Below are 15,473 nucleotides of genomic sequence, written 5' to 3' on the forward strand. Positions count from 1 at the left end.
AGAGGAAACATGGCAACGGACTGCTGCTGCGTGTGGGATGCTGTATGTCGAGAAATCAAGAAATCAGCTTAGATGGCAGCAAGGAAATCTCCTATTTTGGTCACAGATCGCACCCTTCTGGTGGCAGAACCTCTCTCGCTGGGGGCTGAAGACTGCATTAGATGAAGGGGACCTCTGGGGGTTCCCTGCCCCCGGCGCTGCTCCAGCAGTGTCACCCAGAGTCAGCGGCCCCAGGCCATGGCCGGGCTGTGGGTGCCTCCAGGGATGGAGACCCCCCCCACTGCCCCAGGCTGGCACCGTCCACAAGCAGGGTGCAGCCACCTTGCCCAGTGGGGACATCCCACCCGCTGTCCTCCAGGAAGGGTGGGAGGCACCGGCCTCCACTGAGGGACACGGATTGGCTGAGCTTCACTTCTACCACCCCTGATTGGCTGAGACCTCTGCAGGCACCTGGTGTTCCTCAACTGCAAGAGGCTGTGGGTGCTCCTGGCCCAGCACACTGATTGGCTGAGGCAGCTGCAGCCGCGTTTCTCCACACTCTGATTGGCTGAGGCATCATGTCTGCACATTCTGATTGGCTGAGGTGGCTGCAGCCCCCATGTCTCCCCATCCGGATTGGCTGAGGTGGCTGCGGGGCTGCTCCCCAACAGGCGGGTGGGCAGGGGCTGCTCCCCACCTCTGAGCCCGGTCCTGCTGCATGCGCTCGGGCTGCCCCACTCCAATGCCTGGCGCTCCCCACATGCCCCACGTCCCACTGGTGTGCTGGGCGTGCTCTGGGGGCACGCGACAGCCGGGGCGTCCATGGGAATTTAGAAGAGCGAATCTCCTTCGGCCTCGTTTATGATCCTTTAAGATTTGCAAATATTTGCGCCGGCAAAGTCGGTCCTTAGCGAAGCTCGCAGGGTGAGGCAGGATTGCAAACACGAGGAGAGAAATGTTGGTTTAGGTGAACGCTCACGTCTGCCAGGTCAGGTCTCTGGAGTGCTCTGACCTGGGCTGGCCAGACAGCAGCAGCAGTAACATGACAGGGGTTGCTCGGCCAGCCCTCCAACATGCGTGGTGGATGTAGGAAGCCGTAAGCACAGGCACTGACAGCTTAAACGGATCAGTGAGATCAATTTTCACCCCAGAATACAAAAAACCACTGGAAACGAGATGTGCGTCTGCCAGACAAAAGACTGCGTTTTTAGACAAACTCTTTGCTGTGATTAGTCTGTCCAGCTCCACCTGCTTCCATGGAGATGAGAATCTCCATCTCCTGATGCACCAGCCAAATCCCAGCTGCCTTCATGTACACCTTCTTCCATGAGGAGACCCTCATCCTCCTTGTGACGGGAGCCAGAGCTCCTGTCCCCCGTCCACAGCTGTAAGACACTTTGCAGTTGCCAACCCTTCCCCTTACCGTGCCACGTTATGACCCCCGTCCCTCCCTTCGGAGACCTGCCACCTTCTGCCACCACGGCCCCATCCTGCCTCCCCACCGCGGTAGACCTTGGCCTCTCCCTCCACCACTGCCTGTGGCCTCCCTGGGGGGAGTAAAGAGCATCCCCCCACCACAAGACCCTCAGATTTCTGGAACATCCCTAATTCCACTCATCCCTTTCTATTTTGGGGAGAGGGGAGCCTTGCCATCGGCTGGTATAACGTAACCCCTGCAAGGTTTCTGGGGCACAGCTCATCTTTCCCATACACCTACCGTCACCATGAAGGAGAGCAATGCCTGCCAGCCGACTGGGAAAGAGGCGTCCCATCACCCATTCCTATGGACACGACTCCTCCAGGCAGTGCGTAACCCCCCTGAGCATCCCTCTATGGGGTGATAAGCCCCCAAAATCAAGGGATATTCATCTCCAGGATAAAATAACCCCTGGGGTTGGGGGTCCTGGGTGGCCACTGCAGAGGAGGAGATGCTGTGCGGGGAGGGTGCAGGCGCGGGGTCGGGCTGGCCGCGACCGGTGGTGGTCGCGGCCAGCCCGACCCCGCGCCCGCACCGTCCTCGCACGGCGCGGGGGGGGGTCCCCATCGGACTCCCCCATCCCCATTACCATCAGACGAGCCGCGCCCCGCAGCTTTGTTTCCCGCAACCGGTACCGAGGGCGGACCCGGCTCCGGGGGATGAGCGGGTTGGGGAGAACGGGGGGAGGGGGGGGATCGCGGTGCTCGGGAAACTTGGGGGGGGGGGGGACGACGCGGGGGCACGGCGGGGAGATAAAGGGCGGCCGCCGGCGGCCGAGTTAGGAGGAGCTGTTTTGCATCCCTTCACGTCAGCCCTGCCTCATTCCCTCCTTCTTCCTTCCTGCGCACCCAGCGCCGGGCCCGGAGCCGCCGCCGCCGCCGCCGCCGCCCCGCGTCCTGCGGAGCCGCCGTGGGAGCCCACGGTGAGTCCCCGCCGCCGGGCGCTTCCCACCCCCCCACCTCCGCCGCCCCCCCCTCCACCGTGGGGAGACCGTCGGTCCGCAGCCGGGGCCACCGAGATGTCGCCGCCTTCTCTTTCACTTCCACCTTCCCCCCGCGACGGAGACGGGAGCGATGGCGGCGGGAGGGACGGGGACGGGGACGGGGACGCGGACGCGGGGGGGGGACGGACCGGCGGCGGCGATGCCCGCTCCGCACGTGGGTCCGCCGCCCCCCCCCCCCCCCCCCGCTCCCCGCCGCCAAGTTTCCCTGTCGCCGCTCGCAAACTTTCTCCGCGGTCGCGGGGCCGATAAAGTTGCGGGGAGGGCGGGGGGGGGGGGCGGCCCGACCCGGCCCGGCTCGGCTCGGCTCCCGGCCGCCCGGTCGTTACCTGTTGAGGGAGGGAGCGCGGCAGCCCGGTGGAAGCATCACCCCCGGGCCGGGCTCCGCCGCACCGGGGAGGGGGGCGGCGGGGGCTCCGGGGAGCGGCTGGGGGGGGAGAAGTCCGGAGGGGGAGAGGGCGGGTTGGGTGTCGGGGCGGTCGCTGAGCAGCACCCCGGGGTGCCCCGACCCGGCGCATCCTCGTCCCGCGGCGAGGGGCAGCCGCTGCCCGCCCCCCTCCTCCAGGCGGCCGCGGGGGGCGGCGAGGGACGCCCGGGCCGGCGGCTGGGGACCGGGACCGAGACCGGGACGGGGACCGGGGCGGGGGCGAAAACCGCGCCCGAAGTTTGGGGAGAGTTTCCAGGCGCTGGGGACCGGCCCGGCGGCGGCTGTCCCGGGTGTGCTCCCCATATTTACAGCAACAGAGGGAAAGTGCCACGGGCGGGGGGGGGGAGCTGAAATGAAATGGGTGGGTGACTCCACAAGGCCCAGATTGCCCCGTCCTGCATCAGGCAGGCCCCGCTTGTGCTTTCCGTCACGGAGGCATCCCCCAGATTTGCCGGTGTCGGGACCCCCGATGGCTCCATGGGAGGGTCCTGGGCTGGGGGCATCGCTGCTGCCGGGCCAGGGGCTGCTTTGTCTTCTGCTTCCCTGCTGGGGACAGTGGCTGGTCCGGGACTCCCTGTCTGTGCAGCTCTTTGATAGCTCCCTGTTGATCAACAGGATGCAGTGGTTAAATTAGTTATAATTAATTAATTAGTCAATCATTAGTAGTTTATTTGTAAGCAGCCTGTGTGGGCAGAGGAGGGGGAGTGATGGGAGTGGAAGGCGACATCCCTGGAGCCTGACTTCCCACCGGGTCCGGACCCAGCAGCACCACGAACTTGGCCAGGCTCCCACGCTTCTGCTGGGAGGGACCCGCTTCACACCACACTCCCGGCCTCGGCTTGGTGGCTGCTCATGTCACTGATTTCAACCAGCCTCACGAAGCCGTATATTCAGCGGTTCCAGCAAACACAGTTTCAGTCTGATTTGTGCAGGTAGTCCGGGCTGGCTGCAGAATTTTCACAAATGCATCTTAGTTTGGAGGGAGACCCCAGGCCCACGGCTTTCCCAGGGAGACTCCTGAGAAGTCGCAACAGGGACACTCCTCTCAGCGTCCCCTTTGGAGCCCCAGGGGGTAACCAACTCCTGACAGTCAGTTAGGGAGCAGCAGCTGCAGCAGCAAACACCATTTCAGCAGTGAACGGCAATGCTGTGACCGGTCCCCACTGCTCCCACCCCTGGGTGACAGCTTCCCCACCCACAGGAGCCAGGCAAATCCTCCTCAGCAAGAGCCAGCACAGGCAGAGCCCAGATAACAAATCTGCTGGGCTGGGCTCCTCTTCTGTGAGCAGGCTTCCATTAATGCCTTCTTTGAATAGTGATCCCATTATATCCCTATAAAATGATAAATTAGATCACAGTAACTTGACTCTGCTACACGCCAAGAAGCATTCCCAACCTAAACTTGGGAGGTGACTCGGAGGATCAGACACGGATACCTGCAGCGGAGGGAATGGGAGCATCTTCCACAGTGCCCAAGTAGCGTGTCTTCTCTTGTTCCTTCTGACATTGGCAGGGTTTGGTTTAATCTCTGAGAAAGGGGGTTTAGTTGGTTTTATTGGACCACAATGCAAAGAAGGTTTTTCATTTTTAAGTTAGTTTAGGAAACACAGTGTAGAGAGGGATGAGCGCAAACATCACCCTGCTCTACTGTACCACTGGAAATGTTAAGGAATAGGCAAAATGGTGGTTTTGTACTGCAAAGAACGTGCCAGCATAAAATCTTGTGAGTGAGAGTGTTGCCTACACTCCTTAGATTTATTTTACATTTATTCTTTCTTGAGAAGTAGGCTCCAATTCAGCACCTGCTGGAGCATGGTCTCCTTACTATCAGCTGAGCAGGTCATGTCCTCAGTGTTCTGCCAGGCCAGGGCCAGACCAGAGGCAAGGGGAGAGCTGAGTGCTGTCCCTGACAGGCTGGGAGTGTGGGGTTTCCTGCCAGTTTTATTGCCGTTGCTTCCCCTTCCCTCTGCTGCCCGCCATGGGGTTGGATTTCCCTCAACCTGTTACATCTCCTCCTGTGAGACAGCGAGTGGGTTCACCAGCAGCAAGGGCAGCACATGAAATGTCCCAGATACCTGCTCAGGGCGTGCTTGCCATGGAGGCAGCACAGGTTTGACCGGCAGAATGTTGCTGGACGGCCGAGATGTGCCGGGAGTGCTGCGGTCCCGTCCTCTGTGCCTGCCGGCGGCCGGGAGCCCTTGGGATGAGTCACGGTCCTTGCTGAGGTCCCTGAGCCCTTCCCACAGGGCTTGACCTTGGGCAGAGAGGACTGTGATCCAGTGATGAGTGTTTTCCCTTTGTCCCGCTGTCCCACATTTTCCTCCTCCAGCCCTGTGCACAGCTCTCATCCTCCTCGGTCCTTCTCGCAAATGGCAGCAAGTTGTGGTGGCATTTGTGTCGGGAGAAGGACCCACGTCAGCCCGCCCGCGTCCAGGCGCGGCTGTCCCTAAAAAAACAATTTCTGTCAAAAGCATGGGGCAGTGGAGTGAAATGCATGAAGTTGATCAGGAAGGGTGCTCTTGCTGGATTGAGCTGTGGAGGGGTTTCTGTATTTAAAAAAATAGGAGGCTGCCACTCTTCTTTGCCCTGGTTTCGATGGAGGAGCGGGGTTCTCCTGCTGAGAGAATGAGCACGTAATGCAGTTTCTTTCCCAAACTTTAAATTAAGGGGGGGAAACATGATCTTAAATTTTCCTGGTCTTTACTTACAACTGTCTGTCCACCATTTGAGTGACAGTAAAGTATTTCTAATGAAAATAAATAGAAACAACACATAAACATCCTGTGTAAAAATGTCTCTGTAAAGCATGTAGCTTCCACCATGCCCTTGTGCTATCGCCCTCCTCCCGCTTCTCTGAACATTTGCACAATGTTCGCCGCAGAGTACCATAGGGTTTTTAGTAAAGGAGAAGTAGCTGGGGGAGGGGAGGTTCTTTTTTTTTCAGATGCCAGGTCTCCTGGATCGCTGTGAACATTCTCAAGTGGGAAGAAAAGCCTCATCTCCCACCCTTCCTTCCTTCCTTCCTTCCTTGCTTCTCAGGCCACCTCTGATTTCACAGCAGAGAAAATGAGGGAGACAGGCAGTGTCCGGATTGGTCTTTTGTGTAGGGCAAGGAAAAAACTTGTAGAAAGTTCATGTGAAACTTCGAAAGGCTTGCTCCTGAAATAAAAAAGAGATAATTGGGTGATGTGGGAGCACCAGAGGCTGTGCAGGGGCAGGATGCTAAATTAGAACAAGGTACATCCTGCAGCCCTGGGGTCTGTCCAGGAGTCTGCGGGGGCATCCAAGTTGTACAAATGGATTTTAAAAAAACAAGACACGTTATTTTTAGTTTGAAACAGGCAATGCCCTCCTGAAGGCTGGGGGGCCGAAAATGTTACACTGGGTTCGTGCAAGTCTGTGGGAATGAGATGCGGGATCGGGAGGCTGGGGCTCTCACGCTCACAGGTGGTGAGTTGGAGGGACCGGTGTACATTCAGATGCGCTCCTGGGTCACCAGGGAGTCCCAAGCTGGCAAGATCCAGCCAGCACAGAGCGCGGTCTCCCTCAATGCACAGGATCTGTGTGATTTGTTGGTGCGGTAGTGGATGAAGGAGGATTGGGGCATCATTTGCTCAGGCTGCCAAGGTCTCAGGGAGGTCCCAGAGCAGCGACCAGCAGGGAGCCAGTTGGCAAAGAGCACCTGGCTGCCTGCGCGGCACAGGGCGGTGAGGAGCAGAAGCACCGGGGTTTTGCACTGGGCCTTGCACAGCTCAGCAATGCACAACTCACACGGGAAGGGATGAGTGGGAAATTAGTGAAATGCTGTTTTACCCCCAAAAGTGATACTTGCTTTCCAGGAATGGCTCAGAGGAGGGAAAGGGCAGCACAGTGCAGAGCGCGGTGACGGTGACATTTTTGTGGGTAGCTGAGCAGTAACCTACAAAAGAGGAAAATTTATAACTGTTCTTCACCTTAGAAGGTTAAAAATTAACTGAATCAACCAAGAATTGGACCTGAGCATTGCTGCCGGGAGCTCAGTTGAAGAGCTTTGGGATGCAGCTACAGCTGGAAGTGCTGATGGGTGGGATGCTGCTCCCTAAATAAAGCAGGAGGGATGATGCCACTGGAAATGCCACAAAGTTTTCAGGCAGAGGGTGGTGCAGAGGTGGTCACAGCGTGAGTGACGGGGAGCAGTCTGACAAATCCACCCCAGAGGCTGCAGCAGTTCAGGGGTCACAGTAATGAAAATCTGTCTGATGTACTGGGTGTGTAACACATGAGGTATGAAAAAGGCTGGTGAGGACAGACGTGCAAGCAGACAAATTTTGGTGGAGAACATTTAATAACGGGGATCTTTACGGCTTTGGGAGAGCAGCAATTGAAGCAGGTGGGTAGATGGTGGAGGGGGAGCAATGACCAGAGCAGGTTTGGTCTGCGCTGCCTGAACAGGAGCCCTGCCTAAGGTTGGAGCTGCCGAAGAGGAGCTGTGGGTGCTGGCACGAGGCTGGGCTTTCGGCGCTCGGAGGTGGCCCCAGTGGCTTGAGGACCCCCCAGCCAAGGCTAGATGGGGCAGGCAGAGGGGTGGGGAGGGCTGGGGGTGCCTGCCCAGGGCTGCAGGGGGAAGGTGGGTGCAGCACCCAAACCCACCCTCGGAGCAGGTGGCTGGAAAGGACCAGGAACAGGTTATTGATGCCAAACATGCCACAGCTCTGGCCCGAAAATGGCCTAAAAATGGTACTGCTCAACAGTTCCCAGTGCTGCATGTGTGTGTGTGCGTGCGTGTTTGCACCTCAGAAGTGCCCACAGGCTGGGGGTCTCGGTGGTGCAGGTGCTGCTGTGGTGCCTGGTGGATCCGTACCCGGCCGGGCACTGGGGTTGGAGACTTCAGTACTGCAGCAAAAAGCAATGTCCAGTGCAAGTGTGTTTTAAATGGATGCTGTGACGCAGAGTGATTGGAATGAATGAGTTTAGGTAAAGTCAAAACTCTATTCTTCATCTGTTTCCCTTTGCTCTTCAGCACATCATTCTGTGGGCCCCTGTGCCCTGACAAACAGCATGCTCCCCTCTTGCATGCAAAACCATGAGTATCTCCAGCACAGCCTGCGAATGACAGACACAAAGAGGTTTTGACTAAGAAGGAAATATCAGTCAGTCCTTTAAAGGCTTTATCTCAGCACGTCAGTTTGGGGAAGAATGTGTTTTAACTAGGAAGCAGCACATGGATGTGTTCATTGTTTTACTTCCATGTCTTGTGTATGTGAAACCGTATTTCTGCTTCAGCATTGTATGCCCAGACGCACTTTGCTGGGCAGCATGGGAGCCACTGTAGTTCAAAAGGGGAATTTTGTGGGGATTGCAGGCTGAGGCCACAAACAGTTGGTGCAGAAATGAAATCTTTAGGGCTTGCTGCTCACTGTCCATCTGAAGCCTTTAACATCCTTCCCACCACCGCTCCGCAGCAGGCACCATGGCAGGGCTGGGTTTGTTCCCTGGGTAGGGCCAGGACTGGCCGACAGCACCACCAGGCGGGGGGGAGAGCTGGGCTTTGCCCCCCACAGGCAGAAGCCAGACCAGGCTGGAGCCCATGTCCTGGCTGTGGTCATGGGTGACCTGGCGAGGGAGAGGAGGGGGAGGAAGGACGAGCAGAGCTGCAGGAGGAAGAGCGCTCACTGGCTGCCTCTAAATTTATCTTTCCTGTTTCTTGGTAGCAGTGTTGTCTCATGTCCGTGCTCCGTGGTGCCAGGTCACTTCTCCCGTCCCTCCTCTTTCTCCTGACATCTCATCACTCGTCTGTGTTATCCTAGGTTTAACGAGCTCTCTGTCCTTTCCGTGCTTTTTCTTTCAAATTTTTAATTCTTTAAGTGCTCCCTAGTTGGTGTTTTTCCCTTCCTTCACCCTCAGCCTGTTCTCACATCCCTGTGCTGAGGCTGCTGTCTCAGGGCCCTTTCGGCAGGGGCTGGGGGGGCAGCCCCTGCCTCCTCCTGCTGCAGCTGGGCAGGGCTCCGGAGCAGCCCCTGGCCGGGGGGTGTTAAACTCCGGGTCGGGGGGTGTCTCAGTGCCTGTGGGCTCAGCACTGCCAGGACTGGAAATAAGGGCACGAGCTGGAGGACAGTGTTGGGATGTTTTCCCTTGGGGAGGCCTTTGTCTGACGTTTAATACGCCGTTCTCTCCGGGAGAGGAGGCGATCAGTGTAGCCCACCGACCTGCTGCCACTTCAGCACTTTTCTCTTTCCCCTTGCCGAGTTTCTCTCTCCCACCACCCCTTGCCAGCACGCTGGCATCACGCCCTCATTTCAGCTCTCCCACTGCTCCCCCAGTGCCGACCACGGCTCCGGTTTTAAGGTTCAGGACAGTGAGCGGAGATTTTGGCCATAATGTGCCCACTGGAGCGGAGCCAGCAAAGGATGCAGGTAGGTGCTGGCCCACAGGCAGTCCAGCTGTGCTCGTCCTGGACCTTGCTGGGGAGATGCTGATCGTGGCTGGGTAGATCAGAAGTGTCCAGGACTGGCCTGGCCAGCAGCTGCTTTTGGGAATTGTTAGTTACTGTTGTAGGGACAGGTATTCCAGGGAGCTGACTCCCATTCCCAGCCAGGACACAAATCTGTGGGGATTGTGAGACTCCTTCCTCGCAGAGGACATTCAGCTCTCGAGTACTGACCCCTTGGCCATCTGAAACGGGGGCACCATAAAATATGAACTTTAATATCTCCATGCTCTGTGCCAATTGCAATCTTTTTTTTTCATTGAGCCATCTGAGAGTTACCATTTTCAGGCACTGATCGACCTGCCCTCCTTGGTTTGCCCCTTGGCTTTGCTCCGGAGATGTCGGTATCTGTTCTCCGTGGCTATTTTGCGCTCACCATGCGAGAGGCTCACCCTTCAGCCCTTGCTCATGAGTACCCGTGGCTGCTGTGGGCAGACCAGCTCATTGCAGGCTTCTGCCACTGTTCAGAGGAGCTGCAGACCCGGCGCCTGGGTTTGTAGGCACGGGTGCTCTCCAGAGAAGAACGACTTTCTAGAAAACAGAACTGTAGGCAGAACTGAAAGAGCCTTTTCCAACAGTGGTGCCAAACCTCTTTGCTGAATTTCTTCTTGTCCTTCCCCATTTTATGCCTTGGCCATTCAGCACATGCTTGTGAAGCCCGTCAGGGTAATTGCAGAACTTGTCTGCAGAGAGCAAGCCTTGATTTATGAGGGCTTGAGTGGTTTGGTTTCGTTTTATGATTATCAACAAGGGACACATATAAGCAAATTATTTCAACAGCTGAATATTCTGTATATTTATAGGACTTTCTTGCTGTAAGAAGAAAGAGTGTGAAGTACAGTAATTATGCAGATTCTGATGAAAATGAGGACTGGGGTGGTTCAAGCAGACCCGAGTGCGAGCCAGCCCTTGCTGCTGCCAAAGCAAAGGCAAAACGCCTATAGACAAAACCAGCCTTGTAGTTACATTATAAAATATTTATTAAGATGAGTAAAAAGTACAAACTTTCCCACCCTCCTCAGTCATGGCCAGTGTTTGTCCCCTGCATTTTCCCTTATATCAGCCAGTGAGCTCTTTCTGAGCGCATTTCCTCCAGTGCCTAGGTTTGCCCAACATCTGCTCCGGTTTCAGGAGTGAAACGGCTGTGAGCTGCAGGGCCCTGGGCATTGTGCAGGGTGAGCTCCAGATGTGCGAGGCTGTGTCTGTGCCTGACGGTCCGGCTGGTGTGCCACACTCCGGATGGCGGTGCCAAACTCTGTCCTCTGAACTCCATTTAAAAAAATAAATAAATATGCAGCTCTTGTGTAAAGTTTCAGCCTCCACTTGGAGTTAGGAGTGCTAGGTGAACTCTCAGAACATGGTAACATACACAAAAACGTAAGTGCAATAAGTGGAAATTTCTTTTTAACTTGGCCATGTAAGCCCCACAGAAGTATGCAGTTAATGCAGCGTTCCTCCAGACTGGCAAAGACCTCTGCCTTCCCCCGTGAGAGAAGCAGCCGTGGTCCTCTGGCTGCTGTGGTTTTAAAAGACATCTGCCGTGGAGAAAGGCCAATGCTTTTATGGTTTGTAGGCGGCCAGTGGCAAGCATGTAAATCCAATCACATGGGCTACGCACCCCATCCTTGATGAGAACGTGCAGACCACTGCCCCCAGCACCCAGGGACCCAGCTGCTGGACGCGTCTCCTGGAGCTCCGGGAGAGCAGAGGTGTCCCTGTGGACTGCTTTTCCCTGTGCTCGCACCTGCTCCAATCTGATGCATTTCAAGACTCAGATTTCAAAATCGAAATTTCTGCTCCCCTGAAGTCACCAGGAACGTGAGGGACAGCAGATGCAGAGTCCTTTGTGCAGAGACCCTTTCTGCACAGATCACCCCAATAGGTTCCTCACTGATGTGTCTGAAGTGGAATAAAAAGTAGCTCAGCTTAAAGAAAAAAAAAAAATCCCAAAACTTCACTCTCTCATAGACTCTCAAGTAGTCTGAAATTACATATACAGCCTTTATTTTCTGAAGTACCCGTCCTGTGGCTGCTGTACATTCATTATCCTTCATTAGGGCAGATGCAGTGCCTCCTGGCTTGAAGAGGCGTTTTCCATATCAGTCACTCTGACTTCACTGGCTTGAATTTTACCTGTCACTGTTTCAGACTTTTCATCTGTGTCAGGTTAGGCTCCGTGCTGGAGGATTTTTCCTTTAATAACAAAGTTTGGTATTTTGAAACAGACTCTTTGTGTTTCCGCGGTGTCGCTGCTCAGGGCTGGGGGATTCAGGACAAACCGCCATCCCTGGCCCCCGGCAGTGCGTACGGAGGGTGGCTGTGGATGGGGCTGGTGTGCACACACTGGTGCTTGGAAACTTGTTTGCTGAGCTTTGAGAAAATGAAAGCAATGCGGGGTGTTAGCTGTATTCCCAGCTGAACCCCTAACACACGCAGGCGCAGTCAGAGGCAGAAACGGCCTCGCTATGGCCTCATGCCGCCAGGTACCGGCGGCACAGAGCAGGGCAGCGCGGCTGCAATGGCCCTGTTGCCAGGACAAGGTTTTAGCTACCAAAGCCCTTGGCGCTGGCGGCCGGCAGGCAGCCATGCTGTGGCTGTTGTTTGTCACCGTGTGCTCGGTGTCCCCCGTGGGTGGCTGTGAGGCGGCCGGTCCAGCGGTGGGGATGGAGCTGGGCGCCCCAGGGCTGGGGAAGGATCGCTCCGAGAGGAGAGCAGCAAGACAGGGCAGACCAGGGAATGCCCTGGAGCTGGGCAGAGCAGCCCATGTCCCCTGGGCTGCGTGGCTGTTCCCCTGTCCCACAAATCCAACCATGCTGCATGTGCCCCATCGGCAGATCCCCCCCAGATGCCTGCGGCTGTCATTCACCTTGCCTGGCCAGCACTGCCGGGGGATACCATATTTTCCATATCTGGCTTGGCACGATCGCTTCCTTGGTCAGTCCTGACCTGAGACTGCATGAACTGCCACCGGCGGGAACCCTTGCCTAGTACCTCCTGCTCCATCTTCCCTGAACCATGCTTTCCAAACACTCGTCTTCCTGAGCTGCTCAGAAAAAGATCTGAAACATTTTTCACCTTGTGGATCTGAAAGTAATGTGGTGTTTGCAGCCAAGCAGTCAGTTTTGCTCCTAAAATGATGCAGCACGTCCAATAGCATTGTTATCAGAGAAATCAGAAGTGGGATGTTCCCTGAGGGCCCAGCCTGGTGCCTGGCACGGGTGGGAGGGGGTCCAGGGGCTCCCCAGCCCCTGCCCTTACCTCTGCCTGCCCGCTGCAGGAAAGCTCTGATTGTCCCTCCTTTCACCTGTGGGCTATAGAAAATTGCACTCGGTGTGTTTGTTATTTAACATTTCTACCCCCACAGCTGGTGTCACCTGTGAGTTCTACAGGGAAGATCTCATGTGTTGGAGGTAATTCCCTGAGACATTGAGCTAGGAGGTCCTGCGTTCCTCCACGCTGTTTTGGCTGCACTTTGCCTCACAAAGGCTTATCAGGGATCTTTTCCCTTCAGTAAGAGCAAACTGCAGTTGGTGGTGGTGCACTCAAGGATGTCCCAATGGCTGCTGGCTTGCAGGGGCTGGTGCGGTTAGTAGCAGTTTTCTCCAAAGCAGAACAGCCTGAAAATCTGAAGTTCACAGATTGCAATGTCCCCTCACCTGACAGCTCCTCGCCCTCTCCTCAGAGCAGACTCCATGCCGGCAGCGGGGCCCGGCTCCACTTATCAGTAATAGTGGGCTTCAGAAGCTCTGACAAGTTTAACATGTGAAAGATTATCCAGTCGAGGATTAATTAACACACTCAAATTAGAACCCCTTGGCTATGATTATCATATTACCCGGCCCAGCAGAGGTGACGGCGGATGCGGTGAGCGCTGTGGTACGAAGCAGCCCCGGCTCCCCGGGCACGCGGTGCCGCCGCTGGCGCTGCTGCCGCGTCCGGCATCTGTCCTTGTGCTGCACGGTGGCGTGGCACCGGCAGCAGAGCTCAGCCGATGCTCGGCCGCGGTGGGCGCAGCATCCCTGCAGAGAGTGGGCGGCCGGGGGGGCAGGGGCGGAGGTGCAGCCCTGGCAGGGCTCTGGGACCCCCTTTTCTCCAACACCAGGAGCAGCTGTTTGAGAAGCAGAGGAGGGTTTTGCGTGACCGTACTGGCCGTTGTGCTGAGGTTCCTGTCCCTGCTCACCCCAGGGCCATCAGTTGCCCTCTCGCCCTTCCCTGCAGTGAGAGGGGTAACCTCCGCCCAGGCGCGGGGGCTCGGGGGGAGCGTTTCCCAGCCGGCCATTGCTCAGCACGTGGGAAGACTGAACTTGTCAGCAAAATGATGTGCAGTCTAGAGCGTTCACCTTCCTCCCAGCCTTTTAACTCTCTGGTTGGAAATTTCTGGCTGCCGTGAATGGATCCGGGCAGTCCCTGTGTCCCCATTTCTCCATTCTCGCAGCCCAGCGCAGGACGGAGCCCAGGTGAAAAGGGGCAGCCGGGCCCAACAGATGCGATCCTGCGGGCAGCATGGCCTGTACATGGGCAAGATCCACAGACGGGGAATATAAAAAATATATTAAACTGTTCCCAAGGATAAGGACAGCAATGCTCTTGAAAGTGAGACTGTCTTCGTGCTGTGGGGATCTTCCCTCGGTCCTCTCAGCCCAAGAAGCTGTTTCACATCCCTGTTCCCTTTGGGGTGGCACACATCTCACATTTATAACATTTTGGTTGTTTTTCCCCTTTTACAACCAGCCAGCCCGGTTATACATACAAGGGTGCTTGAGCTCCTACTTGTGTATCAGTTCCTCTGACCTCCAGCCACTTTTATTGCTTTGCTTTGAGGTCCCCGCAGTTTATGATTAACCCCTGGCACCGGGGGATGCTGAGCAGGAGCGATGCTGAGCGGCTGCTCTACAGGCTCCCATGCGGGAACGTTGTCCTCTGCCTGCTGCTGACTCTCACCTCCCGCCTGGGTCTGCTTTGCTGTCAGGCAGCGTTGCAATTCCAGGTCTAGCTTGCTGCCAGCGGGAACCCAGGGTGCCTCTTATCTCTTGTTCGGTTTCCCTCTGTCCCTAGGGGACCCTGATGTCCTGGTGGGCTCCATCTTCGGTCTTTTCTTCTCACTGCACTTTTACTTTCCCTTTGTCCCACATTACAATGCCTCTCTCCTTACTGCGCTTTTTGGTTCATTTTCACATGTGAGGGTCTGTTAACCCCCCCACCTCTGCTGAAGATGCTGAACAAAATGGGACAGTACTGGGTTTTGCAGACCCGCAGTAAAAGCCCATCAGGCCTCTCCTGGCAGGGTTGTCTGCTGTTGCTTTCATCTGCTGAGGAGTTTGGGGTTTGCAGGGCAAGGGGGGCTGCACTGGGCACTAGCCCACCCTTCAACCCCCCAATCCCCATGGAGCCAGCACCCGCAGTGCCTGGCCCAGAATCGGGCACCCAGTTTTGTGTCCATCACAACCATGCATCATTGTTCTTTGGAAGGTTTGGGTTTTGACCCAAATCTGTGGCACCGGTTGCTTTTCATGGCCACACTTGTTTCTACAGATTTGTTTTCTCTGAGTATTTGCTCTGTGGTTTTTCCTAGGGACAGCATGGTGGCTTTTCATCTGGGAGACCTGATGGTGAGGACAGGCCTTCCCAGAGCCACTCTGTGCGGAATTTTGTTTACTTTTTTTTACATATCTGCATGTGTGATTACTGGGAGAGGTATTTTAAAAGTAGCTCGGTGTTTCTTTCAGGGAGTTAGCAAAGAGCAGATTTATTTTCTGCTATGCTGAGAATTAACTCCCCTTTCTTCCTCTTCCCTCTGCCCCCGCTGGAAAGAGAGAGAATGCAGAAAAGAAGAAAGGATTTACATTGTGGTGGTGATTGGCACAGGCTGTGAATGAGAGGTCATTTCATCTGGCTGTTTCTTTTCAAGCGCTCTTTTTTTCATGCACACTGTATTCAGGCTGGGAGCATTCTTTCTTTTCAAAGCTTCTCTGTCTGTCTCTCTCTTCCCCCTCCTTTATTTTTCATCCCTTTTCTTTACTTTTGCTGTCTTTTCATTCTGTTTTTCTCCACCCCCTTGGGGCTCCATTTTTTCTTTCCTCTTTCCTCTATTCAGTTCCTTTTTTTCTTCTCGCATCTTTTTTGA

General features: G+C 55.8%; 1 protein-coding gene across 1 annotated transcript in view; it reads left to right on the forward strand.

The window, feature by feature from the left end:
- The first annotated feature begins 2,183 nt into the window (after positions 1-2,183).
- ZNF710 (zinc finger protein 710) overlaps positions 2,184-15,473 on the forward strand; it is a 33,964-nt gene continuing 20,674 nt past the window's right edge. Inside the window, exon 1 of the mRNA XM_069798749.1 lies at positions 2,184-2,378. The gene's annotated coding sequence lies outside the window, so the exon portion shown is untranslated. The remainder of the gene's footprint in view (positions 2,379-15,473) is intronic.

Source organism: Haliaeetus albicilla, chromosome 12 (genome assembly GCF_947461875.1).
Source record: "Haliaeetus albicilla chromosome 12, bHalAlb1.1, whole genome shotgun sequence".
NCBI classification, from domain to species: Eukaryota; Metazoa; Chordata; class Aves; order Accipitriformes; family Accipitridae; genus Haliaeetus; species Haliaeetus albicilla.